The sequence below is a fragment of the Canis aureus genome, chromosome 17 (assembly GCF_053574225.1).
Source record: "Canis aureus isolate CA01 chromosome 17, VMU_Caureus_v.1.0, whole genome shotgun sequence".
In the NCBI taxonomy this organism is placed as follows: domain Eukaryota; kingdom Metazoa; phylum Chordata; class Mammalia; order Carnivora; family Canidae; genus Canis; species Canis aureus.
Window position 1 is genome coordinate 1811643 of NC_135627.1, and position 26149 is coordinate 1837791.

The 26149-nt window shown below is 45.5% G+C and overlaps 1 long non-coding RNA gene across 1 annotated transcript in view; it reads right to left on the reverse strand.

Annotated features, from left to right (window-relative positions):
* Positions 1 to 26149, reverse strand: part of LOC144287686 (uncharacterized) — a 595958-nt gene that overhangs the window by 324251 nt on the left and 245558 nt on the right. The window contains exon 2 of the long non-coding RNA XR_013355429.1: positions 23285 to 23405. This is a non-coding gene — a long non-coding RNA (uncharacterized LOC144287686). The remainder of the gene's footprint in view (positions 1 to 23284; positions 23406 to 26149) is intronic.

Below are 26149 nucleotides of genomic sequence, written 5' to 3' on the forward strand. Positions count from 1 at the left end.
CATTTGGCTGTCAGTGTTGATTTACACCACACCACCTCTTTTATTCACATCAAATCACTCATTTCATTGGTAAATTCTATATATCTCAATTTACTTTAAGTAGCTGATTTGTGTAAAATAAAATGACTTCCTCTTCTGTGTGTGCAACAGACCTAATCCTATATAGTAATAAAAAGTGTAAACACAAGGAAATTCTTTGTCCCTTTCAAAGCATTGCGTGGGGTGCTGTGGCTGCCTGCGACACAAGGTAGCTGTGATTGGAATATCTCGACTACCCAGGCTTTGTCTGGGCCACACCTAGCCTCCTCATCTGTCTCTGCTCCTCGGGCAAGCCCGCCCAGCCTCCTCCGGCGCCAGCAGACACGCTCTTAAAGCAGGTGCGCCTGCCTGCTTTCTCACCTAGTGAGCTCCTAGGCTCACCCTACAGCCCCGGAGCACTCGTCTCAACCCGACGACAGGCTTGTGCTCAGTGCAAGCTGCCCGCATGTTCTTTCTCTCGTTTCCATTCTCGTGGGTACCCGAGTGCACAGACGCGGGCCGGATGAAGCGTGCTGTCAGAACACAAGAAGAAGACGTCCAAGAGCATTTGGTGAAGGGATAAGTCAGACAGACACAAGGAATACTTTAGGACCAAAGTCCCAATTCTCCGTACCGATAGCAATTCTCTAGAAGCCTCAGACCAGGTAAGGTGCTGGGCAGATGCCATCCCACCCTTCCACGCGCCTCAGCACGCCTGAGAGAATGCTCCCTTTGGGAATTGTCTTTTGAACCTTGACTTGATACTCTCATCAATGTTTTCTAGTATTTCTGCCCTAAAAGTGGCCCTTGGAAAGCTGTGTACTTTTCCACGGATAAATAAAACTTACATACACAAAGTATTTGCAACATTGTCAAAAGAAATCCCCTCAGAAAGCCTGCCCCAGCAATTGTCTATGGCTCAAACAGACAAATGAATAAACCACTAGATTCACCAACCTATTAATGTGCACAATTTCTGGTACTGAAGCGATTCAAATAATAGACTGGAGAGGAGGGAAGATGTGTTTATTGTCTGTCCTGGCATAAAATGTCCTCTGCATAAAAATATACAGATTAATCCTGCACATCTGCGGCTTTCACATTTGTTCATTCACTTCTGTATATGTTTAATATATTTTGCACAAGTTATAAGGCCAGGAGAAAATATAGGACTCTATTTAAAATGTAATGAATAAAAAAAATTCCATAAAATGTGTCTGTATTTTCTATAAAGCCTTATTGTCCCAGAGAGCATAATATTATTTAATATGGAACGGAAGTCAGGTCTCTTCAAAATCTGCCATTTCTTTGCCCATTACAAATCAGCACCTTTCTGCAAGGTGCCAGGCTTCCGACATCACTCGCGTATACGTGACATGAGGGCAGGCCAGACAGATGTAGTAGAATGTTCTACCCCGTGTCTGTATTAGCATGGCAGGGGGATGGCAGTGGGAACAGGGAAGTGGAGCAGGCAAAAACTGCCAAAGGACTGACCCCACACCCCGGGGCACGTTCCCCACGTGCTCAGGTCTTGCGTGGCTGTGCTCCTGGGTCTCACCTCCAGCCCACGGCACTAGCAAGCCTGCCTGCCTGCAGTCTCTTCACCAGGCACCCGGCTGCTCAGACCACACCACACAGGAGCGCCGTCCTGGTTCCATTAGGTAACAAAACACAAGTCCACGTGACGGGCCTCGATGCGTCCAAGGGGACAGCCACCGCTACAATTTCAACCCCTTGTGCTCCAAAATCATAGACAGTTTCAACCTAGACACACACATCAGCCTGTATCGATGATCAATTTCGATCAAAGGATATTTTGAGCAAGGCGGTTCGTCCCACTCTGGGAGTGGAGACAGGCTTTGGGGTGGATGAAATCCATGGGTGTTTAAAATGCAATCCTTGCCCTCGAGGAGTTAACGGTCTATCCAGAAAGATGAAATATTACCATACACGTGAAGATGAACTTAAAGAGTATCACGGCACCACCGTAGTAAAGATACTGCAGGACTCAATAATCTCAACTGTCAGATCAGCTGTACAGGCAGTAACTATTGTGACTCAGGTATAAAAAGCTCACTTGCAGCTGGGTTAACCAAGAAAAAAATGACAGAGTAAGTGAGATTTTAACAGAACTTGGCACACAGGGATAACCACGACAGCCTCACGCATTCCTGAGCATACACCGATCCATGAAATTGCTCAGAAAGGAAAGTTGAATTTGATGGAAAACTAGCATGCGTCTGGCACGTGGGTGGATATATGACAAGCTACTGTTTGGAAAACTCCAGTTTCAAAGGAGCAATAACTCACTTGTAAATAGCCATTTATAAAAGACAGCAGCCTTTAATATATAAACCCCTAGAGTTATGTCTGACATCACACAAAGGACATACATACTGCATAATCATTTCCAAACAATAATAAAAAATTCAAATTAAGAATTCATAGGCATCTCTGAAGCAGCTACCAAATTCACTTAGGGAAACAACGCACTTTGACAAAGTTACTGAAAATACTACTTTACTAATATCCAACCAAAATTCAATTACAATTTTAATCACAAGTCCAAACAAAGGAAATATCCAGGAGGCTGGTGTCTGGTAAAACATCAAGGTGAAATGTGCAGAATGAGCCATGAGCCCAAAGCTACACTTTCACCAACTGGTCTATACTAAATACAACATAGACATCACAGTGAAAAAAATCCCAACAGAACTACATAAATATCACAACTTAGTGAGTAAGTGAAAAAAGGCAGTCCTCACAGTTTGTGGGATTTTCCTATTTTGATTGGTCAGAGAGAACTGGAAGCAAAAAGGAATATATAACAAGCCTAATTTTCCTGGGTCAAAACAATTTCCACTGTATTATTACGAGTGGTGTGTTAATCAAGGAGGGAACTCCTCCCTTCTCCCTTCAAGATGCATCGAGAAGGCAGCTCAGTTACCAGACAGTGTCTGAAAAGGGCTATCCCAAAATATGTTCACGCGTTTGCTCATGAAATTCTTCTCAGCACCAGAAATAGCACATAGCAAGCAACAACCAAACAAATATCTCTGGAAGAACTGAATGAATGAATGAATGAATGAATGAATGAATGAATGAACAACGCTGTCTAGAAGATACAGAACAATGTAAGGTGGTGGGGGGGCTTTATTAATGCCTTACACTCATGTCTTTCCAAAACCAAAGCTCATTTCATGATTGTTAGTAAATTATTAATGGTATATCTTTGGGCTCTGAATTCTCCTTAAATATGAGCTTAGTTTTGATTACTAAGCTTTTATCCATTTGCCATGGAATCTTCATTCAGAGAGGAATCAGCGTGATTTAGATCAGAAATATGACAGGGCCACTAAAGACGGTAATGGCTTTCCGTGGAGTGTGGCTGCATCTTGAATCCTGTGTTAGCCCACGCTGTGATCCCGGCCACGTCAGGCAAGAGCCCTTCACAAGCCCTACCCACCAGGAGAATTCCCGACCCGGGGCCACAGTGGGCTTTGCAACGTGTGCACGGTTCCCGACGTTCCTTCTACTACTGCTGTTTTCAATTTGCCAGAACTGAGAAGGCAGAAAGACTCCTCTTGCATTCGGGTGCGTGCTCGTTCAAATCAGACGCCTCCCTTGGTCCACATGAGGGACGTCACATGTGAACTCACTGTGCTGAAGGCGGGAAGGGACAGGGGAAATCCCACTTGCATTTTAATTTAAAATAACTAAAAACACAGAACAGTAGCCAATAAGTGAACTGATAAAGTGTTTTTTCCCCCTTCTTAACACTGCTTCTTGTTAGCCAGTGCTAATTTGTTTGCTACTTCGAAAAGCGAGTGTTTCCGTTTTCACTCTGCTGCCAGGACCTCATCTTTCATAGAGGACAGGATGGAGGGAGAATGGTAATGGGACGACACATTTAATAGTTCCGATGAAAACTAATGGAACCCATGACGGGGGCCTCCTGTGGTGTGCAATGTCCCGTGCTGTGACCACGTTTGAGCAGGATGAGCTGCTCCATCGAGAAGCATGCTCTTTGAGGCCCATTCAGGATGCCACTCCTTTCAGGGAGTAGTCCTTTTCCTCGAGAGGAGGACCCTTTTACCAGAAAGTGAGAGGAACATAAATACTGGCAATAATAAACTATCACCGAGGTGAAAACACACTCCCATTTGGAGGAAGAGAGAGAAAAGAAGGAGAAAAAAAAAAAAAAAAAGGAAGAGGCCCATCTAGTTTGCAAGGAATCCAGGATTCCTGTTGTAGTTCTGCATTCCACATAGCTTCCCTGCTCTGCAAAATATCTGACAACACAGGAACACAGGGATCTCTTTGCTGGGTCATTGCCGGATCTATTCATAGGATGGAGAGAATATTAGTGATTTTTGCTCTGATTTCTTAAAATAAAATCAAGTCACCTAGTCGCCTGTGAATGTGGATTTGCATCCTAAGACGATCCCATGTGCCGGGGACCCTGCACCACTGCCCCCCCACATCCACCAGCCTGTGTTCCCATTCGAAGCGCCGCTGCCGTGGGTGCACCCCGCCGAGGGGCCCGGGAGGGGGAGGCCAGGTCTTCCACCCCTCAGCCCGGGCGCGGGCTCCCTGTGTGGGGGCGAGAGGAGGGGGCAGGCGCCCCGAGGGGTGCTTCCACATTCTACGGCGCCAAGGTAGATTCCCAACCGCAGGCGAGCGGCCGCCACCGCCTTGATAAAATTGTGACGAGCTGAACAGACGCGGCTCCGTTCCCCAGCCTGAGCCGTGCTCCTCGAGGAAGTGTCTGCATACCTCCTGCCTTTTGTCTCAACCGGAGGGTTTAATAGCTAAAGGAACTGAAAAGGACTATCAGCAGCAAGGCTCCGGTTTCCAGAGTAACCGTAAAAACAGACCCCAGTCTCCATGGCAAAGAGAAAAGCTATTTGCTGCAGCCTTTTCAGACCTTGAGCAGACACTGACAGCTTTCCTATAATCACCCCCGATTATTTGTAGCAACTAACTCTATTATAATGTTAACTATAGGAGGTCTTTGAAAATATGCGGGCTTAAAAAAAGGAGGGAGAAACTGGGTTTTCCTCAGCTTTAGCTATGAATACATTACCAATTTAAAATTTATAAAATCGTCTGTTCTAATCATTCAACCCAGAGAGGGTAATGGCCATCTTTCGGCGTCCTTCCATCCTCCGAGGGCACCTCCAGCTATCGAGAAGTCTTCAGACAGCCTAAGTGCGTGCAGCGTGTGCATTTGTCGCGAGGAGCAGCATCGAGGCTGGACATGCAATGTTTATACATTTGATTTCATCTACTGTTGGTTGACCGTCCTTCATCCAGTGTTCGGGAGCTGCTGTTTCTTTCAGTCCTTTGTAAGACATGCCCAAATTACGTGACACACGCACGCGCGTGTGTGTGTGCACGCGTGTGTGTCCTTCTCATGTGAGCCTGCAGGGCCGGCACGTCCACACCTGACATTGCCAGTGCACACCACACGTGCCACTGCAGCTCGCCCTGGCCTGGGGAAGCCGCTCCCCGGGGCCTGGGGTACAGCGTCTCTGGCTGGCCAGCTCCACTTCTCGCTCTTCCTCACGTGAGTGTGACATGGACTTCAATGTCAGTCTCCATCCTCTATTTTAAAACCAAAATCTACCTATAGGGCAAAGTGAATGACTAGGCCCATTATGTGTTCAACTGTTAGTGTTAACAGTATTAACATGTGCCAGTATTAAGTCCATGCGAGTTAACCTCCAGCTGGAAATGAAGCACAGTGTCACCAGACCTCCTGTCCCGGGCCTCCCCCCTCCCCCACGTCATCCACACGCACACTTGCACACTTGCACACATACAGAACATACGCACACAGCTAACTAGGAGTGTTTTATTACTTGGCATATTTCAAATTTCCTATGTATGTCTAAAGAGATTACTATCACAACGTGAAGGAACACTACACTCGTAGAAAAAGAACCACTTAGTTTTCACTTTTTCAGGGAAATGTAAATATCTTCTAAGGAATACTGCTGGAAAAAATTATAATTAAAGTCCAAATAAAAATGACTTAATTTTTATTCCATATATAAGAGCTCCCATTGAAAGCTTTCAGCTTATCTTTGTTAGTAGAAGTTTGGAGAATAAAATTTGGGAAATAAAGAAATTATGTAACTTTAGAAATTGCCTCTATTAAATGGCACTATTAAAAAATGGCACTATTAAAAAAATAAAATAAATCTTGCCCAATAATTTAGGTGTTTACATAATTAGATATTAATCTGGCTCTAAATTTAATCTTCTCAATCATTTAACAAAAAACACATCTACATGCATTTTGTCTTAAAATTCAGGGTGCATGTATGCAAATCTCCACTTAGCTGAGGTTTTCCTCTCCAGAAAGCATCCCAAGTGACTGAGGCAGAAAGAGCACTTTCAAATTACGCCAGGCCGCACTGGAGCTCTTGTCTGAAGTGCCAGATTCAGACACAGAGCCCCTGGACCAAAGGAGAAACCAGCTCAATGGGTAATAATGCCCCTTCTCTTTCAGATTTTTTGTTTATCCTCCAAGTCTTTTTAAAAAAATTCAATGTCCTTCGGAGTGAGGTCCCCAAAGTTCAGTGGAGTGTTGGGGTTCCTGGGGAGGGCCTCTGCCCAGAACGGAGAGCTGAAGGCAGCCGGGACCGCGAGGAATCTGGATGGGCGTTCCACACTGGAAGCAGGAGAAAGCAGCAAACACTGTGGGCCCTCCACCAGGATCACAAGGCGAAACTCCCAAAGTACAAAGCGATTGTCTTGAATCCCAGCGATGTCAAATCCCCTCTCCCCAAAGCCTCTATTTATCAGATTGATCTCCACTGTATGCCTCACTCCTATTACACGCTGAGTTTTATAAATTGCTTAAAGATAAAAGCTTACCCTGCTATAAAAAGAAGTAAGATATAATATTGAATTTGCACTAAAATGAAAAGTTTCCTGGTGCCCCTTATATATTTAAAATTGCTGTTTTCTTGCAATGAATATAATTCACTGTCTTTTCTGAAGTATAATCCCGTAAGGGTTTGACCAAACAAAAATGCTCTAATGATTGCAAATGGCTCAAATATTCTGTCCAGTGAGTTAAGTGATAAAAGTTTCTATGTTAAAAGAAATAATAAGTGGAATTTCACACATATTATAGTAATTGTGAAGCATCCAATTTACATAGAAATAATGTGAAAGAATTCTGACCATGGTGTTTTAAGTGAATCATTACGTGCATTGCTGATACATTTAGAAGCTGCAAACGCCAGGTATGTTTCTTTTAGCATAATAAGCCCTGTAATGGAGCCTTTAAAAGCTTAAAATGTATAGTTAGATTAACCTTTATGTTTTAAGGGTTTTTTTTTCTCTCACAAAAAAAAAAAAAAAGGCCAGAACTGAGAAATAGGGGATCATTAAAATCCAATTAAAGCAAAACCCCCTTTCTCTTCTCCATCCAATGGCTCCTTTGTGGCATTTCTTCCACTTCTTGTCATTTTATTCACTACTTTAGGGTTTTGGTAAAATTTGGTTATTTTTCTCCTCCTTGTTTAAAATCCAAGAACTCACTCAAATTCTGGGACAAAAATACAGTGATGATCCTGCCAGGAGCTCTTTCTTAGAAGTGAATGCAGGTCTCTCTACCTAGAAAGGCAGGTGACTCAGACAACTTCCAGACTTAAAAAAAATTGTAGTATCTAAAGCAAAATGATGTAGCTTTTTTCCTCTTTAGAAGAGGTTATTAGAAATGCTGTGCTTGCTTTTTCCTTTCCCAAATTAGCCTGTTGCAGACTTAATCTTTTATTCCAGCAAGAGGGCCTCTCTGCTCTGCCTTACTAGAGCACATGATTTGGCAGATAAACCAGTTGTTAATGAAAATGAGCAAACAAGCCCAGACCAATGTTTTCATTCATTTGGAAGTTACTCACAAGGAAAGGTGGGTGGGCAAGTTCTTGAATATCCATACAAATTCATTGCTCTATATGTAAACTTCTCATCAGAATCTTCCTTTCTTTCCAAGAGTCATAATCCTTTAGACTCTTTGTTGTTTCTGTCACCCTACACCAGGGTTCCTCAACTGTGCCATCCTGATACTCTGTCCTGTGGCTATAAAATGCTCAGTAGTGTCCCCGGCCTCCAGCCACTGGATGCCAGGACTGCCATACTCCCCTACACCAGGAGGGACAGTGAGAGCTTGATCTGCACATTGCCATTTTTCTCCTGTTGAGACCCCCACCTTGAGAGCAGCTGAGAACCCCTGTGGGAAATTAGAAAGCACACCAGCCTCTTTCCCCTACTGGGAACCAACTATGGTTAATTCAGGCCTATAGCTTAAACCCTCAGAATTGCCTAGTTTCTAATGGTCCTTCCCCCCTTTTTTTAACAAGGTGAATTTTCAGACATTAAAAATAAAGAAAATAGAAATGGTGAATAAGTGAAATTCTGATTTTCGAGAAGGCATCTCTTTCTTTCTTTTTTAAAGATTTTATTTATTTATTCATGAGAGACACACAGAGAGAGGCAGAGACATAGGAAGAGGGAGAAGCAGGCTCCATGCAGGGAGCCTGATGTGGGACTCGATCCCAGGACCAGGATCATGCCCTGAGCTGAAGGCTCAACCTCTGAGCCACCCAGGTGTCCCAAGGCATCTCTTTCTGACTAAACTTTAGCACTTCAGGATAAAAGAGGATGAGTGAAGCATTTGTCCATTTTCTCATTTCATGTCCTTGAGGCCAAGAAGAAACAGACAAGGACAGATGGTGTGCGAGTATCACTAGATGATCTGTCTGCTTCAGCTCACTGGATCTACAATAATCAAAACCCCCTGGTACAAAGACCTTAATGACACTTTATAACATGTTTGAGAAGAAGTAAAGTATAAAGAAACAAGTCCAACAATAATGCCTTAATTTGTGCATTTTACTTTAGGGTTTACCAAGTGTTTTCTAGCACATCATGTCACTAAATCTTCATAAAGCTGCCATACTTTGAGTTCATTAGTTAAAATTCAAAGGCCATCTGGTCATTAATGCATCATTCACCGATCCATCTGTCCATCCAACAATCCACCTACCCATCCGCCCATCCACTCACTCATCTACCCATTCACCCATCCATCAGCCATCCACCTACCCATTCACCCGTCCATCTACCCAACCACTTACGTATCCCATCCGCCTGTCCATCTACCCATCCACCTCCCCATTCACCCATTCATCTACCCATCCACCTACCCATCTGCTCATCCATTCACCCATTTATTCAATATTCATTAAGTCTTTGCCGTGTGCTATGCACCCCGAGAAAACTATTTGTTGGGTACAGTATAGGGGAAGAGTGAGTCAGACATGACTCCTACAAGTAGCGCACAATTTACTAAACAGAATAACCAAATTTACCTAAGCAATGTTTCTCTCTGACTGCCAGATATAGCCAATGAATCCGTAAACAAATACATATGTATTTCACACACACACACACACACATACTTTAGACTGAAAAATTCCTCCACGCTCAATAGGCTAGAAAATATGACAATGGAGCAAAGGACCACACATTACCTCCTCATACTTTTGAAAATGCAGTCAATATTTTGAAAGAATGTATCATTTGTTGTATAAATTTTATTGAGCGCTACATGTTTTAGTGTGTACATGTATATGTAAATATGCACATATTCACAAAAATACAAGGCTATATGAATTATGTGCTTTCATTGTTTCCCCACACAGTCCTGGGACACTGAGGTAAGCCCTCTACATCAGGAGCTCCACCTTATTTATCTTGGTATTACTAATATTTTTATGTCCACAACACACATTTTATGAATGCTTGATATTTGAATGAATGACCAAATGCCAGACATTGTAGCAGGAACTGGAGACAAATAACCAAACCCCCGTCCCTTCTTTCAGGGAACATTTTGTCCAAATGGAGATATGGCCAAGACAACGTGATTAAGGTCAAGGGTGACCCAGACAAAGGGGAGAGTGATCAATTTTGCCGGGTGGCTGGGTAGAGATTAGGGAAAATACCAAAGGAGAGGTAAGCTTGTGCTTTGTCCCTGTAAGGATGGCAGACTGAATCATGCTCAGAATCCCCACCAAAAAGACAGTTCAAGATTTCTTTTAAAGGTATAAGCCCACAAGGATAGAGAGGAAAGGAGAGGAGGGAACAGTGATGTGATTTGGGGAGCTGGAAAGTAGACAGATGGTTAGCCACCGATCTCACAGCAGAACCTCAGCAGGAGTGGGGAGGGCTGGCCCAGAGTCTAAGTCATCACCAGCACCCAGGACCTCTGACAGCTGTGAATCAAATGGAGATAGAAACAGGCAGATTGATAAAAGTCTCCTCCATAAGTGGTTAGACACATGGATCACCAATCCCAATGCAGGCAAGCTGGGGAATGTCACCCTTTCATCACAGCAGGAGACTATGGGTTTAACCTCCAGAGTGAGCAAAGTGGGGGGATTGCCGCACAGATGTGGAGGGAAACACTATGCTAAAAACAAGTAAAACAAAGTAAAACTAAACATTATGTTACATTTTCAGCTCTTTTCCTTGCTAGGCTCTCAGAATGTGAGCTGTCGGGCCTTCCCTGGTCTAGACGCAAGGCAGGGCCATCTGATTAAGTGAAGAAAAAAGATGTAGAGATGCTAATATTAAAGTCCTCTAACTTAAAATAATAGTTACCTCCTTATCAATAAATTCCACAATCATCAAACCTCACCCTACTGCCTGGGGGCTTCCAATTGGCCTCTAGTGCCTCCTTAAATATGAACAAAGAACCAAGTATCATCAGGCACATGAGCAAAGGCTCTAATACTAAATACAGAGCTCATGACAATTGAACAAAGCAGTAAAACATTTACTTAGATGAATCAAAGACACATAAGAAAAAGCAAACTTTATAGAGATTATCATTATTATCTTTAACGAGAAAAGACATGATATTATATTAAAGAAACAAGAACAGAAAACTATAAAAAGAGATCATTTAGAGAATGAAACTGAAATTAAATATATGATGTCAGAAATGAAAAACCCGTAAGACTGAAAGATAAGATGCTGTAGACCTCCCAGAAAGTAGAATAAAAATACAAAGAGACAGAAAATAGAAACAGAAATTTAGAAATAGAAAATTGGAAGTAAATAAAAGAACATTAGAACATTAGTCCAGGAGGCCAGGGCCCAGGGTCCCAACAACAGGACTTCTGCAAGGAGATAACAGTCACAATAGAGAGGATGAAATCATCCAGAAAACTCCCAGGACACACGTTTCCAAATTGAAGAAGCCCAAGACAACAGATGAAAAAGACCCATATCAGAATACAACATTATGGAGAGGAGAAAAGAAACAAGGCCACATACTAAGGATCAGAACAACATTAGCCATCTCAACAGCTACCAATCAAGCTGGAAGACAATAGAAAAATGTCTTCAAAATCCTGGTTTGAAACCATTTCAAAACAAAAAAAGACAAATTAAAGATCATTCTCAGACATAAAGTTGTAAAAAATTTACCTCCCATTTATACTTGTTAGAAATCTACTGAAGGAAGTGCTCCAACAAAAAGAGGGAGTGAACCTGGAAAGAGAAAAACATGAGGTCCAGGAACAAGGGATCCAATATGAAGGAAAGGCAAAGGGAACATGGGATCCTAGTGGGGTGAGGTCACAGCAAGTCAGCTGCACCAAGAAGGGACTGGAAACAAGTCTAGATCAGAAGAGTTTAGAGGCCCAAAAAGAGATCCTACAAGAAGATAAAATGATAATACATTGGTGTACCTGAAAATACAGAGAGACTTAAATAATTAGAGAAGAGTTTGGGTTGTGATTGGTTATAAACATACAGAAAACAAAGGGGGAAGAAGACAGTTAACTCCAAGAAATGTGTAGGAAAGGAAAAGTCATCATGGTGGACCACATGTCCTAAATGAATAGCATTTATACAGACAGTAATGTAATAGAACGTAAAAACATCTAAAGTACATGTGCACTGTACCACTGGGAGCATGGGGGCATGAGGTGAAAGCAAGCTAATCCACTTTTACACAATAGGAACTCAATAAATAAATGCCTAAAATAAAAAACTCAGGAAGTAGCAATGCAGGCACTCTCATTTAGAAATGGGGAGATAAATAGCAAAAGAATCAGAAAAGGGTTGAAAGTGGTTGTCTCCAAGCTGAGATAAATGAGGACAAGGGACCTTTGTGCTCTGTGCAAATATTGGAGAATGACTTAAATCTTAAACTATCTACATATTTAATACTTGATAAAAAATAAAACTAAAATAAAAGTAAAGAATTCATTGGAGTTCACCAAGAGGTAAAAGGCAGGAACCATATTTCCTTCAAGGACACGGAGATAAGGAACAATGTGCTGTAGGTAGGAGGCTCCCAGTGATTTGGGTGGAGTGGGTGTGGTGCACACAGGTCAGAAGCAGAGAGGTAAGGGGGTGCTGAGGGACAAGGACGGAGAAAATGACAAAGGCCTCATTCCAGAGGATCTTGTATTTTTTATAATGAATTTGGACTTTATACAGGAAGCACTTGAAGTGACTACATACGCATCCCCGGCACAATCTGAGACAGTTTGCCAGGATCGCTCTGTTGGTATTGTGGTACAAAGTTGGAAGGCAGTCAGCATTAGAGGCATGATCAGCAGAGAGGCTGCTGTAGTAGTTTTGGTGACAGGTGACAAAGAGAAGACAGATTTAGGAGATATTGAAGAAGAATACGCTGAATTTTATGTACATCTTGGTTGCTTTTTTAGGCTGGAGAAAAAAAGTTGAGAGGACAACAGGCTGATCCATGGAACTCTGGCTTGGCAACTGGGTTAGTGGTGATGCTAATCCAACAAGACTAAAGCTCCATGAGGGCAAGGCCCCACCTGTCTTATCTGACACCGAATGGATCTCCTGGTATTAGACCTGCACATGGCAGGTACAGGAGATCATGAAAGATCCAAGTGCCCTTCTTCATGTTCTGTCCCCTTGCTGGTGGGCTGGGATGGAGATGATGCCCTAGTGCCCCTGGGAACAACATGCTGAGGAGGATGGGGCACAAGTGAGAAAAGGCTGGGCCCCCAGTCACCACGTAGAGAACTGCCTCACCAGGAGCACCCCCAGTGGTCTGTGTGGGAGGTGGAACTGGACTCTGTATTAAGCCTGATATTTCAGGGTTTGTCTGATTCATCAATTTAGACACCTTGACCACTGCTCCTGCAAACTTGCGCGGCAGCTCATGCCTATGTAAGATATAAACTCAGGTGGTTTATTTCCCTTCAGCTTATATACTCCCTGCTCTGAATAGTTGATTCATCTCTGTAGAGAATACTGGTCAGCCAGGAAATACTACTTCCAAGCAGTGCTTTCACTGATGGAGACAATGTGGCCCGGGGGGGGGGGGCAACAGGAGGACGAAGTGAGTAGATTAAGGACGGAACGCCGTCTGGAAGAAGTTCACAGCAGTGGTCGTGGTGTTAGGGAGCAATGGGGAGAAGGAACACGACCGTGAGTGTGTGCTCAGCGCCCCCAGCCTCTACCATCTCCCCCAGCCCACATCACAACGCAGTTACCCAGGCACTGAGAAGCATCTAAGCCTGGAAAGAATGTTTAACAGGTGTCCTGGCTGGGTTAGCATCCCTTCAAATCATGCCTTTCCCATTACCTGTGAACATGACCTTATTTGAAAACCAAGCCATTGCAGCCATAACTAGTGAAGGTAAGGTTGCACTGGAGCAGGGCTGGCCCCTAATCCAGTATGACTGATGTCCTCATAAGAACAGAGGAAGCACGGAGAGACATACGGGGAGAAGACCATGGGAAGACAGAGGCAGAGGTTAGAGCCATGCACCCACAGGCCAAGGACACTGAGGATGGTTAGGAGCACTGGAAGCTGGAAGAAGTGAGGAAGGATCCTCTCCTACAGGTTTTGGAGGGAACACGGCCCTGCCAACATCTTGGTTTTGGACGTTGTAACTGGTAACTGGGAGAGAATTAGTGTCCTGTTGTTTTAAGCACCCCAGTTAGTGGGGCCTTGTTTCAGCAGCCCCAGGAAACTGATACCATAAGGAATTAGGAAAAGACAACTCATGTTGGAGTCCACCAGTCGGAGCAGGGCGCCCCCAGGACAGGACTCCTAGAGTGGGAGAGAGCAGCCCACTATCCCTCAGACGCCCAGGTCCTAGCAGGCTTCAGGCTGGGAGAGGCACTCTGACCTTAGGTAGGGAAGGGGGCTGCCAGGACCAGCGCAGGAGTCCCCCTGTCCAGCAAGGCCACCATCACAGCAGACAGCCCCCAGCAGAGGAAGTCATTCAGACCCCTACTCCTAGTAGGTTTTCCAGAGTTCAATCTTTCCCAATGGAGAATTTCTTCAGGGCTCCAGTGGACAAGGCCTAAGGCATAGAGCGCCTCCCATTCCCCAGCCAGGGGTTCCCCCAGCTGAGGAAATCTGGAAGGGTCTGCTCAAGAGCCATGAAATGAACTAGAACACCTCGGCTCATGACCAGCTCTGAACTGCAAAGGGGAAGAGACAGGCAGTTCCTAGATGAATGGCATGTGGCAGGTCAGCACTGATGCTCTGCAAACACCCACACCCTTTACCAGCCTCTGCCAGGGTGGCTTGGGGGCCTGGCTCTCCCTCACTCCCAAGTCTTGAATCCCTGTAATTTCCTGTGAACTCTGATTTCTGATATGTCTGCTCAGCTCACTGCATCAGACTCTTCTCAAGCTTTAGGCTCCAGAGTCAGGTGCAACCATGAGTCAAAATCTAAAACTATACTGGAAAAGAACAAACTACAAAGTCCTTTCTGTGCCAATGCACGTATTTAGAGACATATTTAAACATACACATACTCGTCTCCATTTTCAGTACAGTGGGACTGACTGAACAGAACAAATTAACACCCGCTCTCACAGGGTTTGAACTCCTTGAGGGCCTCATGCAACCTTTGGCCTCCGGAACTGAGTGCCCTGCCCGATGAGCAGTAGGCACTTCCCAAGCATTTGCCAAATGGAAATTAACTGTCTCGTCATCTGAAGGCACTGTTCATCTGATCAGTTCATTAATTGGCTTTAAAGACATAAATCACTTATGAGGGCAGAGCACCAGCAGGCTCCCTGGGGACCTGCCCTAACCCAGCCTGGGTAAGGCATTCTCTGTGACACACAGACATGAGCTGAAAGTCACACGCCTCCCACTTCCCCCTCTGCCCGGTGAGAGAAGTCATCTGCTCCGCTGCTGCCGTTTGCCGGACACACGGCATGTCTCCTGCTATGAGGATGAAGACGCTCCCAACCAGCGGTGTTTACACGTCTGGCTGCTGGGTGGCTCCCTGCACCACCTGGTTCTGCGAAGCTCGGCAGTCAAGACCCATTTAGATTGAGGAGTGCTCAGTTAATCACAATGCTTGGCTCTGCTCCCCAGTGATCGTCAGCAATAATCATCATTACCATCCCGCTTAGCGTGTCTCACCTGCAGCCTGCAATCATCCCGAGGACACGTGGCTCCAAACCATATGTTTCTGGTACAGTTGTGCTGACAGAGCTGAGCATCAGCTGGTGGGGGAGAACCCTCGCAAAGTCAAGGATGTCATCTTCCCTGTGCTGTGAGAGCTCAGAAGGTCCATTTCAACTCAAGTGTATGGTTCTTCTCTTGGGATTCAAGACACATGTGTCAGTTAGGTTTCACTACATGATAAGCAATCCCCAAAATTTAGTGGCTTAGAATGATTTATTATTTTTTATAATGTGAGTTGACCAGGTGGCCCTTCTGCTGGCTTCATGTGGTTCTGGTCCCCTGGAGGGCTGGCTGGGCTGCCCATCACCCTCACATGGGGTGGTTGGTAATGGCTGATTGTCAGGCTGTCTAAGTTCTCCTCCACATGGTGGCTTATCCTCTAGCAGGCCAGACAGGCTTCTTTACTTGGGGGGGTCTCAGGTGGTATGTCAAGAGGTGAAGGCAGAAGCTGCAAGCCCTCTTGGACAGAGCCCCTAAGCTGCAATAAGTCACTTCCACTGCATTTAACTGGTCAAAGGAGGTCACAAACCAGTGAAGAATCTAAGGGGGTGGGGAACAGACCCTGCCTCTTGATGGGGAGATTGGCCAAATGACATTGCAACAGGGCACACATACCTGAATGGAAGGAATATATGGCCATATTTTGCAATCTCCCACAGAAATACATTTGACTCATGGTCAAATCTCTCTGATTCTTCAAATTACTTCATCCTTCACTGAGCCCTGACCATGTGCAACGTGGGACACACAGGCATGAATAAGACTGCCTTCTATCCCTCAAAGTCTTTCAGTGCACCTGCAAGTGGCAGAGGAGTCCATTTCAGGAGCAATTCCACAGAGAAGTCTGGGTGCTAAGAGAGCCCCGAGAAATGCCCTTGGTGGGGCAGGGGTGCCAGTGGAACCCTCCTGGGGAAGATGCTGCTACGCTAGATCACAGTGTTGACCTGGATTTGTACTGGAAAAGGACTCCAGGAAAAGGGGCAGCAGAAGCAAACACAATCAGGCAGAGAAGAGCTTATCCAGCAGACTGAGCCCTGCTGTGTACAGTGATCCAGGAGGCACCACGAGGGCAGGGAGGATCCAAGATGTGGAGACTCACCACGATTCAGCTCAGAACCTGGGGGTGCTCTCAAAATGGTGCAATGATGAGGGTGGGCAGAGCAGAGGAAGTGGCTTGTCAGGAATAAAAATCCACACACACCCCCAGAGGCCAGTGCCATGTACTCCTCACTCAGGCCCTCCTTTCGAGGCTTCTCAGCAGCCAAACCTCTTTCTCCTCACTCTGCAGGTTGGAATGTTTTCCCTAAAGCTCCCTTCCAGTTGCTTCCTTAAAGATGTGGTCCATCAGGGTGCCCACCACTCACCATGGCCCTGCATCCTTCTAATCTCAGCAAAATATGTGAGGTGGATGCCCAAAAGACGTGTCAGGAGGAGCGTGCTGGGGAGCCTCTTCCAGGGTCCGGCTGGTCACCTCTCCTGGTGATTCTCCTTGCGAGGCGGTTCACAGTCTACTCCCCCTTTCCACGTGTACACCTGCTGCTTGTCCTCAGCCTCCAGCTTTCACCGGTACCTATGCAGTCACCTACCAGTTCACCCTGTAGCCTGAGCACCACTGCCCACCCAAACTCCTGTGCATCTGCCAGTGTGTCTTCTTAAAGAAGGAAAGCAAATCAAGGAGCACTTTTCTGTTGTCAAAAGGATGAAGAGCGTCCCATCCACCAGGTAACAGGTAGTAACTGGACCAGGGGAGGGGCTTTTCAAGCACATGAGCCTCACAGGCACTGATGGCCAAAGTCACTTGCCTTCCTCCTGGATCTCACTTATTTCCTGGCATTCGGAGAAGGCCACCTCACAGGGAAGTCCAGACACACAGCAAGTGGCTTCCCAGAGGTGGGAATGGCGTGACTCCACATGGAGAGCAGCAGAAACTGGGAGGAGAAAGGCCCAGGTGTGGAAGTGAACAGCCTTTGGGGCACCCAGACATGGTGATTATGCTGTCAGCTACGCCCCTGGGGAGACTTCTCAGCATGTGCCTGGTGGGTGAGCACTACTTTTTGTCCTTCAATTTAGTAAGTTCAGTCTCTGCTCACCAGGGCCTGAAACAAAGCTCAAGCGCCAAGGCTATAGGGAGTGTGGCAGACGGACAGCGCTGGGGGAGGAGAGGCAGCAACAAGGCAGGGGCAGAGGCCGCAGGGCACGTGGCTCGGGGGTGTGGGCCTTGCCTAGGGAGACCCAAGAGGAGATGTCGGGTTGGTGCCAAAGTCTGCACTTTACGACGTGGCAGAGGCCTGGGCCATGGCGGGTGAAGACTCAGCCAGGAGGCAGATGGCCCACAGGCAGGAGGGGTGGGCAGACTGGCAGAGGTGCACAAACAGGTCTGGTCACTTCCTTCTGTGGCAGCAGGGTGGCGAGGACAGGACAAGTACATGTGTCTCTCCGGGTCTGGCGACTGTACTAGGACAGAAGCCCACATGCGGCCCGCTGAGGCTCAGCACCCTCCCTGTCCCAGACAGACTGTGGGTGCCTTTTAGGGAATGTCTGTCTCACACAAACCAAAGTATCTCCCTTCCAAACATGCAGCGAAGGAAGAGGACAGAAAACCAGAGGGCTAAGCACAGACCTCTCGGGGTAGGAGGGACAGCAAGCTTTGTGAGGATGAAATGAGACTGCAATACAGTGTTTAGAACAGTGCCTGGCACGGGGTCAAGGCTGCACACATGCCAGCACTTACCTCTATCATTGTGTTATTATTACTGATGCTATAAGGTGCCTAGGCTGCCAAGCCGACATGCAGAAACGGGGACCAGGGGAGGCGGTGGGCAGGGACAGTGAGCTCGGTCTACTGTGTTCCCTGAGGACAGGTGCTGTGCAGAGTCCCCTCCTGACCCAAAGACTTGTCACCTTGAGGCGGTCCTTGAAAAAAAAAAAAAAAGCAAGAACGCGCCCACATTTGGCTCAGACTTGCAGCTGAGCAACAGGGAGCCTGGTGCAGCCATCGCCCCATGAAACCTGTGCACTGACAGGACCCTGGCTGACATTCACCATGAAGTGGAACCCTCTGCACTGCACACCAGGGGAGGCTCAGCAGCCGGGCCTCACATACCAGACCCTCAGCACCATGAACCTCAAGGCCCCAGACAGATGATGCAGACAGGCCTTGGTCTCTGGCAGGAAAAAGGACACAGAACTCCAGCCAGACAGACTGCTAACAGCCCGTACTGTTTTCTACTTTTGCTGAAGCAAATACGCCCAGAGGGTCTTAGTGCAGACCCATGAGGTCAAGTTGTGTGGGCTGATGTTGGGGGGCTCTGCTAGCTCCTCAGTGCTAAGCTTTGTGCTGGTGGACTGTGGGGAGCTGCACTCCCAGGTGTCCTGGTCCTTGCAGTCTCGGGACGGGGTGTTCTCAGCTCCTCAGGCTCCCCCTCCCCTGGCTTCTGGCCTCCTCCATCTTCACACCAGTGGCAGCAGGTCCAATGTTTCCTACCTCCCATCCTGAGCCCTCCTTATCCCTTCTCACCAGCTGCTTTAAAGGCTTCTGTCATCCAAATGAGTCCCGTGGGAAATCCAGGTGTCAGACCCACAGTCTCAGTCTCATCTACAAAGTCCCTTTTGCACCTGACAGGATCTATTCACAGGTTCCAGGTATGAGGTATGAGGTATTGGCGGGGTTGGTGGGGGAGCTTCTGCCTACCATGCTGACTGATACAGTAATCAAAGATCTGCCTCAAAGAGGTGAACTGGGCTCCCTTCTGTAAAGACATTGAGCTGGTGAAAATGCTTGTGTGGTGTCATGCAGCAGTCCCAAGAGCCAGATGCCACAACCCCAGATGGTTGCAATCTCTGGAGTGACTCAGGTGAGCTGGATTTTGTGCTGTAGGTCTGCTGCATGGCAGACACTCTACTGCCCCGGGCCATGGAGCAGCCTTCCTGAACGTGGTCTATTTCTGTGCAGAGGCAGAGCAGAGCTTGGGAGGGTCCAAGCCAACAAGAAAATCTTTGACCTGGAAGTCCTATGGTCCATCCCACCTAAAAGTGGGCCAGACACTGCAGCCTGCCTCGTGCTACTGGGTACCTGCAATGCGCCAGCCCTGCGCCAACTACTTCAAGGGGAGTTGCTAATCCAGGGAAATAACGAACCTAGCACCCAGGCTCAAAGACAACACCCACATGCACCTTCCTTAAACATCACCTTCTACATGTTTAGGAGGCTTTCAATGACCAAGGGCTAGCCCCAGCTCTAAGCCTAGAGATTAATGTGTTCCTGGGAGTGTCTAGGACTCACAGACTGAGCAAGAGAAAGGATTATGCTACACGTGGTGCAGATGCTACCTGCTTCAAACCGTTCTCAATTAACAGTGCCTAAGGACTGCCACTCACCCACCCAGTCCTTTTCTCCGCTAAAATGCTTGTCAGCTCCTGCTTCTCTCACTGCCCCTTCTAGATTAGGCCATAGTTCACGCAGAAGAACTATCTGAGTAAATGCAAAAATATAAAACACAGAAATGCATTGTAAGGACATGCCCCATGCATGGTAGACTCCATGAAGCAGCTTTCTAAAAGTTTTTTTTTTCCCATTAATTGTGACTACCTGAGGATACCAAGCATGTCAGAAAGATAAATCTGCAACTTCCAGATTTTATTTGAAATAAACAAATAATGTTAATGTTAATGTACATTTAAGGTACAGGTAAACATTTAGTGTTTCTCACCGTCCAAAGCATCACTTTACAAATCAGGAAGACATGCAAATTGCCTTCTGTTGCCACTGCAGGCCAGCCTCATCCATGAGCAGGGGCCAGCACAAGTCTCGTATCTGCATGGGCACCGCTGGAGGCAAACATGCCGTACAGTTTAGAATGAAAGTGTCAAAGTAGAAAAAGGGAGAAGGAGAAGAGCCAAGTATTTATGGGTGAGTTTTCCATGCATGGCTTTAGGAAAGGGAAGGAGGGGACTCTTCTCGTGTCCACGAGCACTTCTCTCTGTTTCCATGAGAACAGGTCAACTGTCTTCAGCCCAAAAGGGGGTCAGCTCAACAACTGCCCACCCTTAGGGAGCAAAAAACACTGTGACAGTCCCAGAGACTACCCATCTCCTGGTCTCCCTCCTTATTCCAGATGAGTCTGGGAGAGAGGGTTTGCAAGGGAGTCTATTGCACTGTGCTCACAGGAAACAAAGACAGGAGTCTCTTCAAGGAGGAAAGCAAATACTAATGAGCAGCATGCACTGTGCAAAACTAATGATGGTTCCTACATGTATTTGCTCTGTGTCCTCAACAATAACCTGCAGGATCATGTAGACTGTGTGAAAGCCAGGAGAAGGAAAGCAAGGTGAAGACAAAGGGACCACCACCAAAGGGACATTGCCAAAAGTTAAGAGGGGTACAAGGTTGGGATAAGGAAGGGTCACAAAGAAATGGAAAGGAAACCACAGGATCGGAATCTTCACGAGAAGAAGAGAATAGCCAATCACTGCGAGCAAAACTCAGTTCATGATTCAGAAAACAAATCTGAGATTCTTTCCTGAGTGCAATAGACTTTTTAAAGAGAGAGAGGGAGAATATTATGTACACAAAGTTTTAAAACATGGAAAAAATACCAACAAAGAACTGAAATCTCACAAAAGTTTACTAAAATAAAGGAAAGAGACTCAGCCCTTGCAGGTGGGCCAGTGAGTTAAATCTCAGGCATGGAAAAAATAGCCCTGTAAACCTTCAGGTATTGATGATGAAAATACATGCAAATAGAGGAAGTGGAAGCTGTCCCCAGGCTTGGTCACCATGGCAGTGTGTCTCGAGGGCAGTGGGGCAAGGACCCCAAGTTCTGAGGAGACACAGCAATAACTAAGAGTGCTAATGCCACACAAGTCAACATTACACTCAAAGTGTGGAGGACAGTTGAAGACCACTGTTTCAATCTTTCTGAATAAAGTATCTAAGACTAAGGAAGCCAAAGGGACGTGGACACAGAACCCAATACACAGACCTTCTGGTAGAAATATAGGATTAAATCCATATAACCCAAAATTAAATAAAAATCAAAATATTCTTTGAAAACAAAGTATTATAAATTATCATCTTCATTATCATTTCCATCTGGCTTTAAAATCCCAGATTATATTTTCAAATGTTTAGAAATTATTTCATAGGTGGGGAGGAAGCTCATATCCTAAACTTGTATAGCCAAGAGTTTATTTTTAACACTGATAATTAGAAAACAATCAGGTGAACTCAGGTGTCAGGAACAGTAAGAGAGGCCACTACCAAAACTAAAAATGTAAGTTTATATTTCTGAACCATGAGAGGTAAAAACATTTAACTTATTTAGAGATAGAGAAAGTAAATGATGCTGGAAATATCAGAGGTCAGACTGAAGTCAATAGGAAGCCAATACTTGTATTTTGTCTGTGGGGGAGCGATGGGCCATACTGCTGAGAGCTGGGATGCCTTTCTCATTGCCCCTGTTCATGGTTGTCTGGGAATTGTAGGAATTAGGAAGAGGCAAAAACTATTGCCATTTATATATAGTAAGATTTTCCCTCTACCTTACTCTCAAAAAAAAAAAATTGCCAAGGAATATGAACTATATGGTAGCCACATGGATGGCCAATACAAAAACAAACTTGCAAAAATTCATATAATTCTAATATATCAATAATAATGAAAAACAATTCAGAAAAACCATACAACATAAAAAAGACACTGAAATAAATCTGAAAAATATACCTTCATCAAGAAAATATTTACTGAGGAACTGACATTAATAAAACAAGAAGCGTATAATATTCCTAGATAGAAAAGCAATTATGTGTACTATGAAATGTTAATTCACTCATCAAAATTATTTAATGAATTGAATGATATTCCAATCAAAAGTCTAACAACAAAGTTTTACAAGCTTGACTAAATTATATATGGAAGATTAAATGGGTAAAGAAAATACGGACCATTAAAAAGAAAACTGGGGAGGCGTGTCCCACTGCTACTCATGAGAACACCCTGCCGCAGACCACACGATTTCGTCAGCCTATGGCCACCAGAAGAAGAGGTGAACAGGTCCATGATACAGACTACAAGAGCAGAAAGAGAAATGAACTGTCTTTGTCTTCAATGTAATAAAAGAATATATTTTAAATCAGTGGAGAAAGCATATTTTAAATCTGCTAGAATAACTGTTAAGCTGTTAAGAATAAACTTTGACACTTGAACTCACTTGATGTATCTAAATAAACTGCTGAAGGATTACTGCACAACAAAGCCATAAAAGAACTAAAGAAAATATATACATGAATCTCTGGTGTGAAAACAGATTTTGTAAACATGACATTAAAGCAGAAACACCAAAAAAAAAAAAAAAATCTTAAAGCAGAAACACCAAAAAAAAAGTCTTAATGGATTCAGTAACATAAAACTTTGATACCCTCTTACTGTTAAAAAACATACAAGGTCAGATGACAAACGGACAGTATTTAGAATACATACAATACCCAAAAGGCTATTGTAGCCCTTAATATGTAAAGAGCACTTGCAAATCAATAGGGGAAAAAGCATCTCCATAGAAGAATGAACTACGGATACAAAGAGGCAATTCAGAAAGGCAGCCCAGTCACCATACAAAAGTTGTTTAACCTCAGTTGTGACCAAAGGAACACAACTTAAAAGTAGATGCCATTTTTTAATAGTCAAAATGACAAAGATTTTAAAAATCTCAAAACTTAAGTTGTCAAGCATAGACAGGAAGGAATTGGAAATCTCTCCCATACCTTATTGTTGGGCATGTCCATTTGTGAAATTTATGGAGTGCAGATTTTCAGAGTGTCTCAGATGCCTTGTGAATGTTTACCTCCTACTGAATCAGCAATTCCATTCTGTGAGTTTTTCCCCCTAAGGAAATAATAACAAGTAAATACTAAGATTTTGTTGAACAAGGATATAAATTGTAATTTTTCATACCCAGCACAGGGGAACAAAGAAACCTAAGTGCATGTTCATCAACAGCAGAATAGTTTAAAATAAATCAAGTAAAAATAACTATGCATGTATATAGGGGACCACTGTGTATTGTCACAAATCACCTTAGGCAAGCCCTGAATGATACAGGGAAAGTATCATGATGTAACCCTAAGTGAAATATGCTGGATATAAAATTTCACATACATTATGATCTGTATTTGATTTTTAAATGCATTTTCCCTATAATCAGCGGCCTTTATTTTTCCAATTAGAATAATCATATTCCACAATTTTAAAAAAACTAACTATAAGCAACCTTCTCCAAATAATGCATTTTGGGCCAAGGACCCAGCATGTCAAATCATTCCTTAGATTGAGAATCTAAACACCAAAAATCAAGATGCAGGCTCTCTCCCCTCTGAGTATGGTTTCAGGGTTTGCTGGTGGGCACCATGGAGGCCCTGTCTGGTTTTCTCCATCTTCAAGAAACAGCCAGGCTACTAGCATTCCCCTGGCTGAAGAGGGACATCATTCTTAGCAGAGTGGCCCCCGGTAGTGGTGAGCAGAGGCCACCCCAGGACGTGAGTGCTGGAGTCAAGTGATGGACACCACGCTCCAGGGACACAGGAGAAAGCGAACCGTGGAAGGCAGAACACACTGGGAGTGGGCAGTGCAGCGGGCGCCAGAGGCCCACCTGGGTGAGCGGGGATCCCGGCCCCTCTCCTCTGAGCCAAGAAGCACCTGAGGTGCTGTTCTGTTCGTGTGGAGTCACGGAGCGCTCGACCTTCCTTTCCTGCTTCCTGAGTAAGGGTCACTGCCGGCCCTCGTGGCGGCTCCCTGCGCAGACCTGCCGGGCAGCGGTTGGTCTGCCCCATGTGCTCACCTCCCACCTGGGCTGCACATTCACATTCTCCATGTCTGCTGGTTCATAACGTGAAAGTGTTTCCTCTTCCATGGTTTCACATCACATCTAAAGATGTCCTGCTTGGTCTTGGGTAAACATTCTTTCAATTTTCCTTCACTACTTGTTCTATGGAAATGAGGCATCGCTCCCTAGCTTGAATTTTTAGAGCTCAGATTCTACTCGTGGAGATATTTTTACTGTTTTTGTTTTTGCTGCTGAATAATAGATTGCATAGTGTGCTTTCATAATTCAACTGTGCTTGCTTACTTCACAATGTTATTTTTCCTCTTTAGGTAAAGAATATGAATTACTTCAGACACTTCTTGGGATTTTTTACATTTAACTGTGCCACGAATTAGTCATGGCAGTCGTGGAGGCTGTTACCCCCAATACATAATACAATGCTGATTTTCTGTTCACACTCAGGTCCTGCACCCTCCAGAGCCATTCCCAGAGCCTCTGTGCTGCCCATCATGGCACCGTCTCAAACAAGGCAGGCTGCTGAGTCTTCTTCCTTCCACGTGGGGAAGGCAGCTTCTGGCAGTGGTGGCCGCCCTTGCTAGAGACATGGAAGCTGGAGACGCCCACCCCAGGAGCACTCAGGGTGAGGGTTCCCTGTCTTTCTCTGACCCACTGCTGGGTCTGGCCTGCTCCTGGCCTGGTCCACCTTGCTCTCCTCTGGGGGAACAAGGCCCAGACCAGCCACATTCCCCTCTACCACTCATTCCCTCCACAGCCAGTGCTGCCCTCCAGAGCCCTGCTCACCATGGTCCCCATCAGAGCTCCTCCCACAGGTCTGTCAATGCACAGACACCAAGTCAGGTCTGCTCTCCCCTCAGCCTTCCCACTCTCCAGGAGCCTCCCTTCCAGTGGCCCTTAATGCTTGTTCTAAAGCCACACCAGGGCCTTGGACTTGGGACCTCCTGCTTGCTCGTAAACTCTGAGTCAATGAAGCCTGCCTCTGCTCTTGCCCCCACCCTCCTGCTGCGTGGGGCACAGCCACTCCTTTCTGGAGATGGTCTCTTTCCTAATTGTCACTGACAAGAGGGCTCACGGCTACATGCAGAAACCAACTGTGTGACCACGTAGTCTCATCCGGAAAGCCCAGTCATAAGCCCATTGGATTTTCCCAGCAATGAGTCCATCTCTTGCAGATGGAGTGGTGCAGAGGGAGGCTGAGCATTCAGGATGCAATAATTCTCCTCGGGGGATTTTTGGTTGGGACACGCTCTGGGCCACAGACAGGCAGCTGCAGGACTGGGGGCTCTCCACATCCTAGATGGGAAGATGCTCATAGAGCACACATGCCCAAAGCAACACTGGGAATCGGGGTCACAGCTCATCATGGCTGCCTCCTTGCAAAGCCAACAAAGCTTCAACTTCCATCTCCCTCTTGTACAGCCGTTTCTTCAGACCAGAGAAGGGCCCTAGAATTTCCTATTAATACTATGATCATCCTGCTTCACAAGGCTGAACTGTGTAGGCTTCGGGACTCCCCAAACTGGACCCACGACTAGTTAGAGCTCCAATGGATAACTGGACAAACACATTAGGGTGAAAGGCAGAACATGAGCCCTACCTGCCACAGACATCCTCCCCTAGCAGCAGAGCCAGTGCACATTGATACCTTCCAGCAAGCTCAGCATTTAGAAAGAGAGGAGATGACTCCTCTTTAAATACATTTACAATGTCTATTATTTGCAGCTGTAAGTCACATTTCTCACAGGTTGTAAGACAGTAAAATTCTGGAGCCAGTCTAGAGCATGGGTTG